General features: G+C 44.0%; 1 protein-coding gene, 1 long non-coding RNA gene and 1 pseudogene across 2 annotated transcripts in view; 2 read left to right on the top strand and 1 right to left on the bottom strand.

Annotated features, from left to right (window-relative positions):
- LOC116219792 (zinc finger protein 208-like) overlaps window positions 1-17839 on the bottom strand; it is a 154649-nt gene that overhangs the window by 17822 nt on the left and 118988 nt on the right. The window lies entirely within an intron of this gene.
- On the top strand, window positions 1610-5040 carry LOC116219836. Its single transcript, XR_004163322.1, has 2 exons — window positions 1610-1646; window positions 4817-5040. It is a non-coding gene; the product is annotated as an uncharacterized LOC116219836 (long non-coding RNA).
- LOC116219788 lies at window positions 5422-6964 on the top strand (annotated as a pseudogene).

Raw genomic sequence — 17839 nt, 5'->3', positions numbered from 1 at the left:
AGAATTGAATTTAATGAAATTACAATATTTGCAGATGCAATATAGCATACACTGGATTTATGTAGGCTAGCTAGCAGTACAATTGGCATGTGTTGTGCAAAACGTAGAAACGTTAGCCAAACCAACATTTTAAACCGAACTTTCTATTGGCTTTTATTTTGACACTCTTAACCGCCTTTAATGTCTCATATTGTCGCCAGCTCCAAGGAACTTTCATCACAAACAACGTGCTTGAAACCCGGGAACAAAACGTACAGATGTTTACGGAGGTTAGAGTAGAAAGGGTTCCTAATAAGTCATCCAATGCTGGATTATAGTTCTTTAAAATCCTAATGTAACTGATGTCCGTCTAATAAACCGAAGACGGCTGCTGAAGAAGTCCAACAGTGAGCATTCTGAGGCTATGACCCCGACTGAGCGACGGTTAACATAAGTTTCTCTGAAGCTCCCGTTTTCTAGGTAAGCCGAGTAGCCTTGTGAGTTGTGATGCCAAATGTATACATGCCATAACTCGGGCATATCTGGTGTGTGTAAAGTTTGCGATAGGGGCTCATATGCCTCTCCCTTGTACGTCGCTTTGGACAAAAGCGTCTGCTAAATGACGAAATGTAAATATGCGCTTAACAATAGTTGATTAACTCACTTAAATAAAATTGTCGATGTATGTAAGTTTGTATCCTTTAATATAGAGCGTGGTCTTGCAATCTGAGAGCATTTTCGTTCATTTCACGTCATGATTTTGTATTGATTGGTGAATTTTGGTAAGGTAATTTAATAACAATGAGAGAGAGAGAGAGAGAGAGAGAGAGAGCGCAGAAGTCTTTGAGCAGAATTAGCCCGAGTGCACAAGAACTTAAACTGAAACACAGGACATTTCTGCAAGCAACAGTGTATTATAGTGCAGACAAACCGTTTTGAGCAGGAACAGAGCGAGTTTGCAAGCAAGCAGGGGCTATTTGAGAGAAAGGGCAGCTTTTGATGAAAAACATTACAACATCTGAACCTGAAATGATCCTGTACAGATGTGTGATTTGTGGGATGGTGATTACATTAAGCCCGTACAGATATCTGATTTGGGTAGGATGGTGATTACATTAAGCATGTACAGATGTCTGATTTGGGTAGGATGGTGATTATATTAAGCACGTATAGATGTTCATACATGCTTTTTGTAAAATGTTTCTTTTTTTCTCACTTTAAAAATCTTTTGTCTGACTTCTGTGATATTGTACAGGCCATCTATTTGCTTTTGTCAGATGTTAGGGTGAGTTTTTTTTTTTAGTCTTTGTGTCTGTTTGTGTCTTTGTGGTCTTTGGGCATGTTGCTAATATTTTACTTGCATTACAGAAATGTCCTGCTGGGTTTCCATTGCAAAAGACAGCTGAGGTCTACAATGTCAGGATCTACTGAACCATCACAACTACTCATGTCAGTGAAGAATATAAAAGAAGAAGAATCTGATTATTTCCCATCTGAGTATCTGTTTGAAATTCAGACTGTGGAAGAAAAGCCTGAACTGGAACATGACTGTAAGACTGAGACGCACACATCACCAACCTTGACCTGCAAAGAAGAAAATTCTTCTCTGATGGAAATTAAAGAGGAACCAGATTTAAGAGAATGTGGTGATGACGATTCTTCTACAAGTAAGTTGCTGACTAGTTGGTTAAGTAGAATTCCGATCGAATTAATTCCAATGTTCCGTTTACATTTACCACACACTGAATGGTTAGTGAATGGTTTTACTTGTGCTTTACTCAGCAAAATGTGAGTCTCATGGAGAGAATAGATATACTATGGGGATACCTCAATCATGGAAACCTATCTACAGTCTGTTACATTTGAAAGAGAGAAAGTATTTCATGACTGTTCCACTGAGACGCACAAACTCAAACCAAATCTATTGCAATGTTTCATTTACATTAACAAAACATGACCTTTCATTTTTTTATTTACTGTTGGAATTTGTGCTTTACTTGACCAGTGGAGAGAATCACTATCTGCAGTGTGTTTCATTGTGAATATAGATACTATGGAAATACCTTAATCATGGGACACTATCTGCAGTCTGTTTTTGAATAGAGATACTATGGGAATACCGTAGTCATGGGACACCATCTGCAGTCTGTTAGATTTGAAAGAGCGAAAGAGTCTGCTGTCTCTTTTCTACTGTTTTAATTTACATTTCAATTCTAGCAAATAATAAATATAATTAGAATTATATAATCTGAAATAAAATGTCTTAGAAAGTTCAGTGTTGTAGGAGAGAACAAAGCGAATCCCTTAACCAAGATGTGTTGTCTGTTACATTTGAAAGTTACTGTAGAGGGAGACAGACAGACAGATGGGCAGACAGACAAACAGACGGATGGGCAGATAGACAGACAGACAGACAGACGGGCAGATAGACAGACAGATGGGCAGACAGACAGATGGGCAGACAGACGAACGGATGGGAAGACAGGAAAGGGACATCAAATGTATGGATTAAGTTAAAAAAGGAACTCACTTTCTCAATTCTTCACATTTACCTGTGTGACATCTATATGACTCCCCTTTCAAATACTACAGAAATTATAATCCATAATAAATATAATTTCAATATACCCTTGTATGAGTCTGAAATTATACAGTTCCAATATGAAGGTCCAGTCTTAGTTATGGGAGACATGAATGGCAGGGAACTGAGAGAGAATCAGACTATATGAAATCAAATGGGAATACATACATTAATGACACACAGATAAATCAAATGGGAAAACATACATTGATGACGCACAGATTAATCAAAGCAAACAACTTTAGACCACTTGAGAGCAATGACAATATTGTAAACAGAAATGGCCAACAGTTACTGCAGCTCTGTAATACCCTGGGTCTGATCATAACATATGGTGGAAGGAAAGGTGACTGGGTAGATTGACCTACTGATCCCCTCTCAGCAGTAATGTAGTAGCTTATGCAGTCACAGATCCCAGTCATATCAACTACTCTACAGTAAGGCCTCAGATTCCACTCTCAGATCACAGCCACATCACATTAAGCTATAAACAAATATCCTCTGAAACAGGTAAACAAACTCTATCCTCTCCAAACTCAATTTCTGTTTTTGTCAATATGAGATTGAACCTCATATTAAAGATACAAATTGAAAATACTGTATGAAATACACATTTTATGTTTTTTGGAAGCCTCTACAGGGGGGAAAATGAGATCCTGAGACGTACAAGGAAATTGCATTTATACATCAGGAGCAGTTTAGGGGTTCAGTGTCTTGCTCAAGGACACTTACACACTTGGTAAGGAGGAGTGGGGAATCGAACTAGCAACCTTCCAATTACTTAACGACTCCTCTACCACCTGTACCACTGTCGCCCCATAGAATTACACAAACTACAATCAAATATAAACTACTAAGCGCTATGTCAGGATGAAGCATTGCATCTACAAAATATAAAATTGGACAAAAGCGTGTCAGACATTTGTGTGCAATGAGGATGTAGTATGATGCCACTGTTGCTGAAAATGCACTACAGGGTAGTTCTGGAGGCAGGCCCTGCTAAGACCCTGATGGCCATTGATCAGTTCAGACATAGCACTTCTAATAGCTTCATGTTGAGGATGAGTTGTATTGTAAAACCTTTGCATTTTGTCAATGTTTTTTTAAGTTGGAGTACTGCCAAAGATGAAGCTATAATTGTTATTATTATTGTTGTGAATTGCATACGCTCTTGTAGTATTTGTACTCTCTATACATATCAGAATGAAATACACACACATGCTTACATAAATACTCACATATGCATACAGTATAAACAAGCCTTGAGGCAGAATAGAAGTTTCCTTCAGTTTACCAGTCCACCCCCACCTTCCCTCACCATCCCCATCACTTCTCAGTTCACACCCCCAGCCCCCTACTACACTCCTCTGTGGAGTTTCTGCAGGCTGAGCTATGGCCACGCCCACCTGAGGACTATCAGACGTGTAAACGGTGCTCATAGACATGGAATTCCAGTCTGTGATCCTTTGTGATGCTAGTTTGCATTCCAAAGGGTCCTATAGCTGATTGGCTAGGTTTGACACACACACATGCTACATTTACATTTAGTTATTTAGCAGACGCTTTTATCCAATTTTTTTTTTACATCAACACTGATGGCACACTGCACATCAGGAGCAATTATGGGTTCTGTGTCTTGCTCAAGGACGCTTCGACAGTGAGGCAAATGAGGAATTGAACTAGCAACCTTCTGATTACTAAATTACTTCTCTACCTCCTCTCTACCACTGTGGGCCTCATGCTTACATGAATATTTTCATATGCATACAGTATAACCAAGATTTGAGGCAGAATAGAAGCTTTCTTCAGTTTACCAGTCCACCTCCACCTTCCCTCATCATCCCCATCACTTCTCAGTTCACACCCCCAGCCCCCTACTACACTCCTCTGTGGAGTTTCTGCAGGCTGAGCTATGGCCATGGCCACCTGAGGAACATCAGACGTGTAAACGGTGCTCATAGACATGGAATTCCTGCCCATAATGCTTTATGATGCTAGTTTGCATTCCAAAGGGCTGATTGGCTAGGTTTGAATCCAGTAAGATAGTAGGTCAGACAGCAATATATTAAGAAATATTAACACCACAGAGTCAGATTACTAAACTCAACTTTTTAAGGCTGGCACTAGTATGCTCTGGAAGTATACTGTATGTGTAATTCACCAGCAGTTCAACTATACTGTAGTTCTTTCTTTGCAGATTCTCACTGTGTCCTTGCATCAAAGGATAGTGTGACCAATTTTCTTTTTCCAAAACAGATCTGAAGTCAGAAATGTCCGGGTTTGCTGAACCTTCACAACTGCCTACTTCCATGAAGAAGGAGATAAAAGAGGAGGAATTTGATGCTTTCCTACAAGAGTATCCGTCTACATTGAAGACAGTGGAAGAAAAGCCTGGACTGGAATATGAATGCAAGACCGAAATGTACACGTCTACCATCATGACCTTGAAAGAAGAAAAGTGTTCACCAATGGAAATCAAAGATGAAGAAGAATTTGATTCAAGAGAATATGGTGACTTTGACTCTTCACCTACAAGTAAGTTGCTTGCTTATTGTAGAGGGTTGTGTATATTTACAATACTTGAATTTTAGAGAATGGCTAACTTGTGCTCCACAATGTGAGACTTATTCAGAGAACAGAGATACTGTGGGAATACCTTACTTATGGGATACTATCTACAGTCTGTTACCTTCAAAAGAGAGAAAGTGTCTACGATCATTTTTTCTGAAGCTGTGTAATTCATGTGTATGTATCTCTTTTCACATTTACATTTAGTCTCTAAGTAGACACTTTTATCCTAAGTCACTTCCAATAGACTTTCTAGCAATTCTAGCAAATAACCAATAGATATACTGTATATATATATATATATATATATATATATATATATAGTATGAATATTTTTTAAAGGCGTATGTTTGCCTTTATGGTTGAAATTATGTACCAGATAGAGGATAAGGGAGAATATATGACTAATACATTATTTTCTAATATTATAGAGGATGTTCAAAGGATCCAATCTAACCAAAGAAGCAAAACTGAGCAAAAAAGAAACAAAGAGAGACTTCACAAACGCCCCCAGTGCAGAAAGACTTCATACCAGGAATTACATCAGCTACAGGACACCAGGAAGAAACAACATGAATGCTCCCAGTGTTTCAAAACATTTACTAAACGTTTCAGTCTTGCAATTCATCAACAAATACACACAGGAGAAAAGCCCCATCAGTGCAGTACATGTGGGAAGGCCTTTAGTAAAATGTCTGATCTAAAGAACCACCAGAGGATCCATACTGGGGAAAAGCCTTACCAGTGCAGTACATGTGGGAAGGCCTTTAATCATTTGTCTGCTCTCAAGAAACACCAGATGATCCATACTGGGGAAAAGCCACACCAGTGCAGTACATGTGGGATGGCCTTTAGTCAATCGGCTGTTCTCAAGACACACCAGAGGATCCATACTGGGGAAAAGCCCCACCCGTGCAGTATATGTGGGAATGCCTTTAATCGAATGTCCAATCTCAAGATCCACCAGAGGATCCATACTGGGGAAAAGCCCCATCAGTGCAGTACGTGTGGGCAGGCCTTTAATCAAGTATCTGTTCTCAAGACACACCAGAGGATCCATACTGGGGAAAAGCCGTATCAGTGCAGTACATGTTGGAAGGTCTTTAGTAAAATGTCTTCTCTCAAGACACACCAGAGGATCCATACTGGGGAAAAGCCACATCAGTGCAGTACATGTGGGAAGGCCTTCAGTCAAATGTCTAATCTCAAGACACACCAGAGGATCCATACTGGAGAAAAGCCACACCAGTGCAGTACATGTTGGAAGGCCTTTAGTTCAATGGCTCATCTCAAGACACACCAGAGGATCCATACTGGGGAAAAGCCACACAAGTGCAGTACATGTGAGAAGACCTTTAGTTCAATGTCTAATCTCAAGACACACAAGAGGATCCATACTGGGGAAAAGCCCCATCAGTGCACTACATGTGGGAAGGCCTTTAGTAAAATATCTTCTCTCAAGTCACACCAGAGGATCCATACTGGGGAGAAGCCGTATCAGTGTACTTCATGTGGAAAGTATTTCAGGGATAGCTCCAACCTATCCAAACATCAGATTACGCATACTGGAGAAACGCCACATTAGTGTTCTCAATGTGGAAAGGCCTTTAGACAAATGTCTAATCTCAAGAGACATCAGGGGATCCATTCAAATGATGTGCTGCCCTGCTAATACATGATGGAGTATCACTTACTGAAAAATATCTTGATTAGCTGAGTTTTCAACAACATTTGATGTACAAGATGAAGTATTGTTTATTATATTTGAACGTGTCTTGGGGTAGAGATTGAAATATGAATTGTTAGGGCACATGAATTGAATTAAAAAAAAAACTTGAGTGAGTGTTTTTTTTTTCAAGTATGTTTGTGTGTGTGTCGGGGGGGATTTGGGTTCGTGTGTGCGGGTGTACAATATATAATCGACAAGCAGTAATTAGCTAAACTAATTATCCATTCCTCATTACAGGGAACTCTGTATTTCTTCTGTTAAACATGTCAAATGTGGAAAAGAGTCAGAGGGAACTTTTGTATTATTGACAGAAAACCGTTCAAGTCATATTTATCCTGAACAGAAAGGGACATCACATTTATGGATTAAGTCTAACTTTCTCAGATCTTCACATTATCCTGTTTGCCATCTATATGATTCCCCTTTCAAATGCTACACACATTATGAAAGACAGATAAATCACATGGGAAAACATACATTAATGACAAACAGATAAATCAAATGGGAATACATACATTAATGACACACAGATAAATCAAAGCAAACATCTTGAAAGACCACTTGAGAGCAATGACAGTATTATAAACAGAAATGCCAAACAGTTACTGCAGCTCTGTAAATACCCTGGGTCTGTTCATTACTTATGGTGGAAGGAAAGGTGACTCTGGGTAGATTCACCTACTGCTCCCCTCTCAGCAGTAGTGTAGTAATTTATGCAGTCACAGATCCCAGTCATATCAACTACTCTACAGTAAGGCCTTAAATATCACTCTCAAAGCACAGCCATGTCACATTAAGTCTTTAAAAGATCAACAACCCTGACATATCCTGCTCAAGAAGCATTGATTGATGAATTACACAAACTAGAATCAAATATAATGTACAAACAAATAATCTGGATACGTCTGTACTATACCGCTATGTCAGGATGAAGCATTACATCTACAAAATATAAAATTGGAAAAAGTGTGTGCAATGAGGATGTAGTATGAAGCCACCATGGCTGAAAATGCACTGCAGGGGAGCACTGAAGGCAGGCACTGCTAAGACCCTGATGGCCAATGACCAGATCAGACATAGCACTGCTAATAGTTTCATGTTGAGAATGAGATGTATTGTAAAACTTTTTTATGTTTTATGTTTTTTAGTTGGAGTCCTGCCAAGAATAAAGCAATTATTATTGATGTGAATTGCATGTACTCTTGTGGTATTCTTAAAGTAAGGTAAATAATCATATTAGTTTAAAACCCTTGAATTGTAGTTGAGCTGGATGAACCACTGCCATCAACCTGGGGTAAATGACAGTTTTTTGGGTGCAAATGATAATGTAGTGTGTACTTACAAAAGTAACATATGTTGGGTCTGGTGATTTCTATTTAATTCCATTGTTTTTTAAGTGGATCTTCACACTGGTATGTCGGTCTGATATTATACGTAATCTCTATTTTTATATAACATGCTTACATGAATACTCACATACTATGTATACAGGATAAACCAGCTTTAAGGCAAAATGGAAGCTTCCTTCAGTTTACCAGTCCACCCCCACCTTTCCTTCTCCTTCCCCATCATCATCACGGAACATTGGTATGTAGGTCTGATATTTTTTTTACTCTCTCTTCTTATATTAGTATAATAAACATACACATGCTACATAAATGCTCACATATGCATAGAGTATAAACCAGCTTTGAGGCAGAATGGAAACCAGAAGTTTACCAGCCCACACCAACCTCCCCTCACCATCCCCCATCACTTCTCAGTTCACACCCCCAGCCCCCTACTACACTCCTCTGCGGAGTTTCTGCAGGCTGAGCTATGGCCATGGCCACCTGAGGAACATCAGACGTGTAAACGGTGTTCATAGACATGTAGATCTATTTCGACCTCACTCAGACCGTCACCACGGTCTACACCTTGGATATTGCCTCTCCTTACTACCTGTCTCGAGACCATAATACCAACAGGGTCATGTGAGTGACTGGGGGCTGGACCCGCAGTATAAAACACGTCCGGGGACACGCCCCTTTCTCTTTGCCTTTCTCGCCTCATCTGAGACCGGTAAATTTGGTATTAAGGAATACCCTGTTGGACTCCACTAATTATCAATCCTTAACTTCGCGGCAGGCGCCTAGTGTCCCTGTGGATTGTGTGGTAAGTTCATATTGTTTTTTGAAAATGTGTAATTGTGCAGACCCTCGCTGATTGCAGCATTGGGGATTGTTTGTTGGCTTCCCTCGTGTAGGGTCAGTCGTTACTTTGTTTCCTTCTCATTAAGCAGTGCGTTCCCGCACAGTTAGACTTTCGGTTTACTAAGCTTATAGTTGTGTTAACACGTTTGATGAGCTTGTTTTTCTTGTTTAATCAAGCAGTGCGTCCGTGCATGGTAAGTCTTGCTGTTGCCAGCCTGTATCTGTGTAAGATACTTTAGTTCCCTTTTAAGCAGTGCGTGCGCGCACAGCCGAGTCTTTGCTAGCCTGCTGATTTGTTTGTGTGTAGTAGTCTCTAGGAGACGGTAGTTTGTTTTCCTAATTAAGCAGTGTGTCCGCGCACAGTAGTATTCTTTTGTTTGCTAGTAGATAGCCATTCTCCCGTCAGGCAGTTTGTTGTCTGTTTAAAGTAGTGCGTTCGCGCATAGTAAATAATTATAATTATAACTATCATTCTAGTCACCAGCATAATCAGAATCAGAATTCTTTTAATGGCCAAGTATATTTACATATACAGGAAATTATCTTGGTGGTTGGTGCATAGGACATAAAACACATAACCTAACAACAAAATAGCAAAAACAAGAATAAAAGACAAATACAGAATATTAAATAATTGTGAATTGGAATTGGCAAACCCAGAGTCAGTGTGATGCAGGGGGCTTGTTTGTGAGCACCACTGCCGTGGGGAAAAAACTGTTCAGGTGGCGCGAGGTTTTGGTCTTTATAGCCCGGAACCTTCTGCCAGATGGGAGTCTTTGGAATAGGTGGTGACCAGGATGGGAAGGATCAGCGATGATCTTGCATGCTCTCTTGCTGGTCCTGGAGTAGAACAGGTCTAGGAGAGACGGCAGGTCGCAGCCGATGACCTTCTCGGCTGACCGAATGATCCGCTGCAGTCTGCCTTTGTCCTTTGCAGTAGAGGCAGCGAACCAGATGGTAATTGATGAGGTGAGGATTGACTCAATGATGGCTGTGTAGAACTCGACCATCACTTTCTGCGGCATGTTGAATTTTTTTAGCTGCCGAACGAAGAACATCCTTTGCTGGGCCTTCTTGATTGTGGAGGTGATGTTCTCCGCCCACCTTAGGTCCTGTGCCATAATTGTTCCCAGGAATCTGAAAGACTCCACAGTGTTAACTGGGGAGTCACACATGATGAGGGGGATGGTTGGGGCTGGGCTCCTCCTGAAGTCTACTACCATCTCTACTGTTTTACAGGCGTTCAGGTCCAGGTGATTCTGGCTGCACCAAAAAGCCAGGCTGTCAACTTCTTTTCTGTAGGCTGCCTCGTCCCCATTGGAGATTAGTCCAATGAGGGTTGTGTCATCCGCAAATTTAAGGAGTTTGACAGAGGGGTGGCTGGAGGTGCAGTTGTTGGTGCAGAGGGAGAAGAGTAAAGGAGAGAGCCCACAGCCTTGTGGGGCTCCAGTGCTGATGGTCCGGGGCTCCGAGACAAGCTTGCCCAGCCTCACACGCTGCTTCCTGTCTGACAGGAAGTCAGTGATCCACCTGCAGGTGGGCTCAGGCACGCTCAGCTGTGTTAGCTTGTCTTGGAGGAGAGCTGGGGCGATGGTGTTGAATGCGGAGCTGAAATCCACAAACAGTTGTTAATTGTTGCACGGTAAGTATATGCAGTCAGAGAAGTATTATTGTTAACCAGTAATTCCTCTGTTTGCCAGCTTTGTACTTTTTGCAGCTTTATAGTGTCTTCACAGGCAGTAAATCTAAAGTCTGCTTCCTCAGCTAAGCAGTGCCTTTCAAAACAGTGCGTCCGCGCACAGTGATTTTTGTCATCCACCCACCTGGGCGGTGTGTGTCTTGTCCAGGCAGTGTGTTCGTGCACAGTGGGGGTGTAGTGTGCTTTGGCTGCGTGAGCAGGGTGTTCACACTCAGTAATTAAGCGCATAGCTTCATAGCCTTAAGATGGCTTCCCATGCCTGCTGGTCCTGCTCGGCATCTATGGACCCCCGTGACGGCCATAGAGAATGCCCCACCTGCTTGGGGGAGGCACATGTGACGGAAGATGTGGAGAACCTGTGTGTGGCCACTCTGGATCTCCCTTTGGAAGAGCGTGCGCAGAAAGCCGAGGTACTAGAGCAGTATAAAGCCCAGAGAGCGTCTTCTCCAATACCCTCGGTGAGAGAGGGCAGGCAGTGTATCAGAGCGCAAAAGAGGCGCACAAGTAGACGTTCTGCTGGGGATGAGCTAGCATGCAGCAAAGTCTTCCTTTAAGAGACAACGCGTAGGCTACCCCTTAGCCCAAGACAAGGCTCATCTTGAGATCTTGGCTGCCATAAAGGGCCTCTCTGAGAGGCTTGGTAAGATGGGGACGCAGCACGTTACCACAGGTAGTGGCCTCAACGTACTGTGTGAGTCCCCTCACGAGGATTTGCCCGCATATCAGAGTGAGAGTGCTGGGCAAGAGGATGTTTTGTCGTTGTACGCACAGGAATCCCTGCTTGACACTAGCAGATTGACTTAGCAGGAGGGGCAGGAGATGGTGAGGTTTCTGCCACTGATGTCCTGTCAAGGGTCCTCTCTGCGGCAAGGGTTGTAGCCCAAGCTCCAGCACAGGGGGTCTGGGCTGGCATTTCCAAGTCCCAGCCGGTGGTCTCTATCCCGGCGGCGCCAGATTATTTACTGATGCTTAAAAGGTCGTGGAATAACCCTACAGCTCCACCACAGTTTAACCCTGGGTGTCGCAGGTTGACAAAAGACCAGATTGAAACAGACTCTGGGCTGGCTGACATGCCACCAGTTGAGAGAGAGATTGCGGCCCTGACATCGCTTGGCCCAGCTCGGGTGACTGCCAACCCCAAGTGCCCAGTAAGGGAGTGCCATAAGACGGACACCCTTGTGTGCAGTTCCTACAATGCAGCCGCACGTGCTGCATGCTCTGGAAATGCGCTAGCCATCTTGTTGGCAGCGATCAGAAAGACGCTTGGTCCAGAAGATCAGGACACCATGTCGCCTGCCGAAGCCGTCTCCCAGCTACGCCTGAGCAGCTGGGTAGAGTGTGTGTCAGACCAATGGGTGCTGGCTACAGTGGCGAATGGCTACAGAATTCAATTTCGGCGGCGCCCCCCTCCCTTTTCTGGGGTTCAGATGACCATGGTCAAAGACCCAGTTCAGGCAGAAGTTTTAAACAGAGAGATTTTAACCCTTCTGGAGAAGGAGGCTGTCGAGAGGGTAAGCTCCGACGAACAGCTTGCTGGGTTTTACTCCAAATATTTCATCATTCCAAAAAAAGATGGAGGTCTGCGTCCTATCCTGGACCTAAGGCGTCTAAACGCATTTGTAAAAGTGCTACCGTTCAAAATGCTGAACACACAGCAGATTTCAATGTCCGTCGAGAGAGGAGAGTGGTTCACGTCCCTGGACTTGAAGGACACATACTTTCACGTCCCCATGTGCCCAGTCCACAGACCTTTTCTGAGGTTTGCATTCCAAGGACAGGCTTACCAGTTCAGAGTGCTGCCATTTGGCCTGTCACTCTCGCCAAGAGTTTTTACAAGGGTGGTGGCAGCGGCCCTGTCCCCCCTTCAAGCAGCAGGCTTGACGATCCTGCCTTACTTGGACGATTGGCTAATCTGTGCCCCAGATCGTGTCCGAGTCATGAAAGACACAGAGAGAGTAATTTATCACGTACATAGCTTAGGGCTCAGGGTGAATCTGGAGAAGAGCAACCTCATCCCCACACAGAATACAATGTTTGTGGGGCTACAATTAAATTCAGTCACAATGCGTGGCTCGCTTACCCCACAGAGGGTGTCCAAGCTCCTAGCGCTGGTGAGCCAGTTCCGTCTTGGCAGACGACTGGAGTTGGTGCAAAATCAGAGGTTGCTGGGCACAATGTCAGCAGCAGCTGCAGTGGTCACTCTAGGCCTCCTCAGGGCTCGGCCGCTGCAGAGGTGGTTGAATGCGTTCAACCTTCATCCTCTGCAAGACCGGCGTGTGAAACTCAAGGTCACACGGCCATTCAGGCATGCACTACGTCCCTGGAGAGACCCCTCTTTTCTCAGGGGGCCCCACTGGGGAATATCCCATCTCGCAGGGCGGTTGTGACCACAGACGCCTCCTTAACTGGATGGGGTGCAGTTTGGGAAGGCAGGACAGTTCGAGGTACCTGGAATTCACGCTGGAGGGGCGAGCATATAAATGTGCTGGAGCTGAGGGCAGTTCATCTTGCCCTAGTGGAACTTCTCCCCCTTATCAGGGGCAGACATGTCCTAGTGCGGTCGGACAACTCCTCCGCTGTATACCACATAAATCACCAAGGGGGCACCAGGTCTCTGCGCGGCCTCCAGGTCGCCTGGAAACTCCTGTTGTGGGCCTTCACCCATTTGGCATCCCTGAGAGCAGTGTATATTCCGGGAGTGCAGAACCGAGCGGCAGACCTCCTGTCCAGGACTGGCCCACTCCCGGGTGAGTGGAGACTGCACCCGGGTGTGGTAACTCAGCTGTGGTCTCAGTTTGGCAGAGCTCGAGTCGACCTGTCGACAGGTGGTTTTCCATAAGGGACCTATGGGCACCTCTGGGTCAGGATGCTCTGTCCCAAGACTGGCCGTTGGGCCAGCTGTATGCTTTCCCTCCTCTTCCCCTGATCCCCTATGTCCTCCACAAGATCCTTACAGGCCATTACAAGGTCTTGCTGATAGCTCCCAAGTGGCTGGGGAGATGGTGGTTCCCCGCTCTCCACCGCCTGGTTCAGGGGCAGCCATGGCCCCTTCCAGTCAGGGCAGATCTCCTGTCTCAGGCAGGCGGTCAGATCTGGCACCCCAATCCAGCACCTCTACAGCTGTGGGCATGGCCACTCCTCAGCCCCTCCCGCAGGAGCTAGGTGAGGCAGTTATGCACACCATACAGAGTGCCAGGGCTCCCTCTACGCAAGCTTGCTACAGACAGAAATGGGGCGTATTCTCAGACTGGTGTCACAACAAACAGTTAGACCCAGTCATTTGCTCCGTGCACAGCATTTTAGGCTTCCTCCAGTCACTTCTGGACTTGGGAAGGGCGTCCAGCACTGTTAAGGTTCATGCAGCAGCCATTTCTTCCTTTCACCAGCCAGTTGATGGACAAGCGGTTGGTAAACATCCCCTGGTCTCTCAATTTATCAAGGGATCACGCAGCCTGCGGCCGGGCAGGTCGTTGAGGGCTCCCTCATGGGACCTGGCCACTGTACTGCACTCACTGACTCTGGCCCACTATGAGCCGCTAGACCAGGCTGACCTCAAGTTTCTCACACAGAAAACAGTGTTTCTCCTGGCGATTTGTTCTGCCAAGAGGGTCAGCGATCTACATGCTTTGTCTGTTAGTGAGCAGTGTCTTCGGTGGAAGGCCGAATACTCTGGTGTGTCACTATGGCCAAACCCATCCTTTCTTCCCAAAGTAGTGAACCCTCAGACTGTGAATCAGGTGATCGAGATCAGCTCTTTCCACCCAGAGTCTGCTCCAACGGGGGATAACTTGGGAAATCTGTGCCCGATAAGGGCGTTAAGAACCTATGTAACGCGTACTCAGTCTCTGAGGCATACGCATTCACAGCTATTTGTCTGTTATGGTGGTGTTAAGCGGGTCACACTGGGTGGTTGACGCTATTGCACAAGCCTATGACAGTCAGTCTGCCTGTTCCTGGTAACTTAGTGGCCCACTCTACTAGAAGTATGGCCACCTCATGGGCTGCTCTGAGAGGGGTTTCTGTAGCAGAGATCTGTGCAGCTGCTTCATGGAGTGCACCTTGCACGTTTGCACGTTTCTATAGGGTCAATGTGGCAGCACTAGCTCCACTGAGCGAGGCGGTGCTTTCTGTGGCGAGGAGGTTGTAAAGGCGCAGTTCCTTCTCCCTCGCGACCTTGATGGTATTAGTCATCCAAGGTGTAGACCGTGGTGACGGTCTGAGTGAGGTCGAAATAGATCGTAAGTTATGTCCATAACTATGGATCTATGAGACCGAACGATGACCGTCACCAACTCTTGTCGCTCGGGGCGGGCTGAGGCGTTCCAGGCAAGAGAAAGGGGCGTGTCCCCGGACGTGTTTTATACTGCGGGTCCAGCCCCCAGTCACTCACATGACCCTGTTGGTATTATGGTCTCCAGACAGGTAGTAAGCAGAGGCAATATCCAAGGTGTAGACCGTGGTGACGGTCATCGTTCGGTCTCATAGATCCATAGTTATGGACAGGGGCGGCTCGTCCATAAGGGCGATTGGGGCGACGCACTGCCTAGGGAAAAAAAAAAAAAAAAAAAACTCCTTATGTATAAACGCAATATCCTTGTAAGTCGCGTAAATGACACGTACATTTAAATGTAATATTTTTTTTTCTGTCGGATTCTACCACTAGACCGTCTGATCTGTCTCTGTATGTCATTGTCGAATCAGGTAACAGTCGTTCAGTCAGCCTAAAGTCGTGCTTCAAATGGCCCCACCCCTTCTGGGGCGATTTGGGGCGAAATGAAAATCGCCCCAGACCTCTCCCATTGACTCCCATGTTAAATCCATTTTTTTTCACAAAACAGAGCTCTCAATGTATTCTCTATGGCTTCCGGGAGGGCTCGCCCCTCCTGGTCTTGTCATAAGTAGTGGACGTAAAAGCCTATACGAACGTCATACAGCTTCGACGGAGGCATATTCTGTCAAGATGGCTGCCCTGTCCAGTGCAATAACTCGATTCGCTTTTTGACAGAAACTCCTTTTTAGTCGGCGTACTAATGAAGATAAATTGACAACAAAACAATTAGGACTTCCTAGACCAAATGTATCCATTCAACAGGTTTCTACAAAGGGAGGGAAATCCTACATCCAAGAATTGGAACGAAAGAAAATCGCGTGGCTAATGCGGTCTGTATTTCATATACCACTGTCACTTTTCATAGGTTTTACAGTGTGTTTCACAGTTCGCTTCTTGCACTAACACTGAATAATTTTTTATGTGATGACTTATTTTGCTTTTGTAAGCCAATACTTTCAAGATCAGTCAATAAATATTGTTGTTTTTGACTTATGTTACCCCTTCTTTATGATGTTACTGGACATATCATGTGTCCTGTTAAGCTATGTTACATCATACAACATTTGAGAAACGTGGATAATGAAAAAGTGGGATAATTTAATGTGGAGCCACATCATGTTTGCTTATGAAGGCTCCTGGATGCAACTTTCTTCTATAGCTTTCCACCTGTAACTTGCTACTCTAGCTATGTAGCAAGAGGGGACATATTACTGTTGTGTGCTGCCAATAGTGGACAAAAAGGTATTGCTGTATGAGTTAATCAACTAACTTAATGTACTTACTGAATGGGTCGCCTCAATCATTATAAAAAAAATTGCCCCCCCTGAGAATTTTTTCAGGAGCCGCCACTGGTTATGGACATAACTTACGTTCCTGCCCATAATCCTTTGTCATGCTAGTTTGCATTCCAAAAGCTCCTACAGCTGATTGGCTAGGTTTGAATGCAGGAAGTTAATTGGTCAGACATAAGAAGCATTATATTAACACCACAGCGTGGAGTCAGATTGAGGAATTCACATTTTTAAGGCTGGCACTGGGATGCTCTGGAAGTATACTGTTTGTGTAATTCACCAGCAGTACAACTATACTGTAGTTCTTTCTTCAGAGATTTTCACCAAATCCTTGCATTAAAGGATAGTGTGACCAATTTTCTTTTTCCAAACAGAACTAAAGTCAGAAATGTCCGGATTTACTGAACCTTCACAACGGCCCACTTCAGTGAAGAAGGAGATAAAAGAAGAATTTGATGATTTCCTACAAGAGTATCCGTCTACATTTAAGACAGTGGAAGAAAAGCCTGGACTGGAATATGAATGCAAGACTGAAATGTACACGTCTACCATCATGACTTTGAAAGAAGAAAACTATTCACCAGTGGAAATCAAAGAGGAAACAGAATTTGATTCAAGAGAATATGGTGACTTTGACTCTTCACCTACAAGTAAGTTGCTTGTTTATTTTAAAGTGTTGTGTATATTTACGATACTATATTTACAATTTCAGAGAATGGCTAACTTGTGCTTGTCAATGTGAGACCTATTCAGAGGACAGAGATACTGTGGGGATGCCTTGCTGATGGGGTAATATCTGCAGTTTGTTAAATTCAAATGAGAGATTGTCTGCCACCATTTTTTCTACATCTCTATAATTCATGTGTGTTTATCTCTGTTCACATTTACATTTGGCCTCTAGGTAGACACTTTTATTTTAAGTCACTTACAAGTGATATTCAATTCATGTATTCATGTATGAACTCCGTAGTTCTTCTGTTAAACATTCTCATGTCAAATGTGGAAAAGAGTCAGAGGGAACTCTTGTTTTGTTGACCGAAAAACTTGCAAGTCATATTTATAATGAACAGAAATTCAATTAAATTCAATTCAATTTTATTTATATAGCGCCATAACAATACAATTGTCTCTAGGCGCTTTACAGAGCCTGAACCCCCTTAGTGCAAGCACATTGGCAACACGGGCAAGAAAAAACTCCCTGTTAGTCAGGAAGGAACCTTAAGCAGAACCACGGCACATAAGGGGGGACCCATCTGCTTGAGGTCGGCCGGGTGGAGATAAGAAGGGGGGATGGGGGAGGGTTGTGTGGCAGAAGGGGATGGGAAACAACAGGTGTTGTACATATCCTGCATTTGGTAGGTGTACATAATATATATACAGACATCCGGTGGTAAATACATGATACAAACAAGACCAGTTTAGTGGGTATACACTGTGCTCAAAGGTTTACTGTTACAGGGGTAAGGGGA

The sequence above is a fragment of the Clupea harengus genome, chromosome 26, assembly GCF_900700415.2.
Source record: "Clupea harengus chromosome 26, Ch_v2.0.2, whole genome shotgun sequence".
Lineage (NCBI taxonomy): Eukaryota > Metazoa > Chordata > Actinopteri > Clupeiformes > Clupeidae > Clupea > Clupea harengus.
Note: the sequence above shows the minus strand (reverse complement) of the source record. Positions and strands in the feature narration are given on the sequence as shown.